Consider the following 3,413-nt stretch of genomic DNA (forward strand, 5'->3'; position numbering starts at 1 on the left):
AAAATGGAGAGCAACCCTAATTGGTCCAACTATATATTTTAGAAATACCCTTAAGTTTGTACGACCCAAAAACTATACACCTAACATTATCGCCCACTTTTATGGGGAGATCCTGATTTCATTAAAAACCAAGTTGTTTCTATCCTTCCAAATACACCTTAGAAAACCATAGATAATGATTGCCATTGGAAAAAAATGGTACTAAACTCCATCTTCTACTATCTACGGAGGAACGTATGGATGACAAGACTCGATAAGGTGTTCAAATCATAAGGATTTCACACCAAGATTGTTGACAATGTCATTTCCCATTCATACATCTGGTGCAAAAACTAGTGTAAATCTTGATTGTGTTCGTTAGGTAGATTGGTGTTGTTTGCCATTTAAACATTGTTAGTGTGCATTACTATTATGTTTGCATTATTAAAGGTCTGACCTACTTGTTTTGTATTTAGACTTGTATTTTTCCTATATATATATATATATATATATATATATATATATATATATATATATATATATATATATATATATATATATATATATATATATATATTCAACTAATTAATGAGATGGAACCAAGGAGAATTATACCAAATAACTTGGTATCATAGATATCCTACTTTTTCTCACCCTATCCATTTTCATTTCTTCATCCCTATGCTACTGCTTACCTTCTCTTCTATGTTTACTGTTTTCTGTGTCTTCTTCACCGCTTATTCTTTTCTGGATTAAATCGTCATCATGGTCAGATCCCCATCTCCTGGAAAATCTTCAGAAATACCCTATGGCATATCAAATATCAAAGCTTCCATCCCCATCATTCTTGACATGGAAAAAATCAATTATGATGCATGACATCAACTGTTTCATACCCACTACAAAGGTTTCAGTGTTGCACATTATCTTCAATCGTCGGATGATACAACTCCTACAAAATCCAACAAAAAAAGTGGGAATGCGTAGATTCAATCGTTCAGATGTGGATGTTTGAAATTATATCTAAATCTCTACTTCAAATGGTTTTGAAGAAACCGTGTTTTGCTGCCGAGATGTGGCAAGATATTGAAGCGCTTTTCGCTCCAACAAAGAAGCAAAGGCCATGTAATTAGATCTGGAACTCCACAACATCACTGTTGGTGATTCAAAAATAGTGGTATACCTAACTCGAATAAAACTATTGTTGAGTTCCTTGCAAATATTGAAACACCTATACTAGAGAAAAATATGTTAATGGATGTTGTTAACGGCTTTAGTAGAATGTTTGATCATGTTGCTAGCATTACATGTCATAGTCGGCCTCTTCCGTCATTCCTTGAAACTTGGTCTATGCTACTTCTTTAACAACATCAATTGTCAAATCACTCTTCATCCAATATTATAAGTTCCTCTTCACACATTGTCCTTGTTACTAAAGAACTAAGCCACAATTATTCGAATCATGGTGGGTATAAAAACGGTGGTGGTCGCAGTGGAAGGCGGAATATAGTTCATGGGGTTCGAAGTGGCGGCCATGGTGGTGGTCGATGGTCTCAATCACCAGCCCCAACTCAGCAGACCACACTGGGATGGGGTTTTGGATGGTACCCACTAAACTCAGAAGGTTATGGGCTACTTCCGACACCTCCTCAGTAAAATCAACAGTGGACCCAACCACAATAGTGGACTGCCTAATTTCAATAGCTGCGTCTGGCTCATCATCTTCTCTCAGCGTAACAGCCTGCTCCTTTTCAGCAAGCCTATTCAGCCCAACAATTTGGCGCTAGTCCACCTCCTTGGACATGGTTCCAAAATGAAGGGAATTCGGCCACCCCTCAACCTACCGATCTTTTGGAAATGTTCAATGCCATGTCACTTAATGATCCTTCTCAAGACGGTTATGTAATGGACATGTGAGTGGCATCTCATCTTCACTCTAAAGCAGATATACTTTGTTATATTCACAATAAAAGATATAATTTGCCTTCGGCTTTTGTTGGTAACGACTTTGAAATTTATGTAAGTAATTCAGGACACTCATTTCTTCAAAATATTAATCCTTACCATCCTCTTATTCTTTAAAATGTTCTCATCACTCCTCAAATAATAAAAAATTTAATTTATGTTCACAATTTTACTCGTGATAACACGTATTCTATTGAATTTGATGTTTAGGGTTTTTCTGTGAAGGATTTTTAAGCCAAGAAAATTCTTCTCCGATGAGATAGTCGTTGCGAGTTGTACCTTGTCACGCTTCCTAATCCTCAATCTTTTGTCTCGGTCAACTCCGTTACTTGGCATCACCGTCTTGGTCATCCTGGTTAAGCCGCTTTCAATCATTTAGTTTCTCAAAATTTAATTCCATGTAAAGACAATAAAAGTCAAAGTTTATGTCAGTCATGTCAATTGGGAAAACATGTGTGTTTACCTTTTCCTTTATCAAATACTATTGCATCTTTTTCTTTTGACATTATGCACTCTGATGGTTGGACATCTCCTGTTCTTAGCAATTATGGTTACAAATATTATGTTTTGTTTCTATAACAACCCAAATTTTCAAATAAATTTCTTCATTTTTAATTAACCCAAACATTCCCATAGGAAAGTGAAATACCAATGACAATTGTTTTCAAATCCATAACATCAACATATTATTTCAATTATCAGAGTGTCCCATCAAATCAAATGTCGAAGAGTACATGTTGCGCCATCAAGCCGTGCCCTTGCCCTTAGGCTCAGAAGTACCTGAAACAAATCAACAAATTGTAAGCTATTGCTTAGTGAGTTCCCCAGAGCATACCCCCACACAGTCCACAAAATCACATATACCATATTAGCTATAAAAGCTACATAAACCACATAACCCATGCATACAACATATATGGATGCCGTGGGCTTCCCCAGGGTCTTACTCCAGGATGCCATGGGCTCCCCGCATGGTCTTACGCCTAAGTTCCATGGGCTCCCCCATGGTCTTTAATAGAAATGTCAGGGGCTCCCCACATGGTCTTACATCCAAGTGTCATGGGCTCCCCCATGGTCTTAAATAGGAAAGCCATGGTGTCTCCAAATGGTCTGACTTCCAAGTGTCGTGGGCTCCCCGATGGTCTTTCATACAAATATACCACATGTACAACTAACCTACCATATAGCATATAAACCAACTTGATTGGTTTTGAGCATTCTAACACTCCTATGGTGTACATGCAACCCTAGATGCTTTGGGTCTATGTTTTCTCTATTATTGTTGAATCATGGAAGTGATCCTCTTAAACTTCTTCTACCACAACTCTCATGATCAGCAGTCATCATTGATCTGCTACCGCAGCCGCAGTCACTATCATCCATAGTCACTATCTTACATTGTTAGATTAGTCTTTTATCTGTTTGTCTTAGTATACACTCTTTTGTCCAGTATGGCTTGCATAGCTACT

At 37.4% G+C, this 3,413-nt stretch overlaps 1 long non-coding RNA gene across 1 annotated transcript; it reads left to right on the forward strand.

The window, feature by feature from the left end:
• The first annotated feature begins 588 nt into the window (after nt 1-588).
• LOC145100581 (uncharacterized) lies at nt 589-2,472 on the forward strand. Its single transcript, XR_013705139.1, has 2 exons — nt 589-1,998; nt 2,155-2,472. It is a non-coding gene; the product is annotated as an uncharacterized LOC145100581 (long non-coding RNA).
• The last annotated feature ends 941 nt before the right edge of the window (nt 2,473-3,413 follow it).

Source organism: Lactuca serriola, chromosome 4, assembly GCF_051521515.1.
Source record: "Lactuca serriola cultivar US96UC23 chromosome 4, Lser_US96UC23_V15, whole genome shotgun sequence".
NCBI lineage: Eukaryota > Viridiplantae > Streptophyta > Magnoliopsida > Asterales > Asteraceae > Lactuca > Lactuca serriola.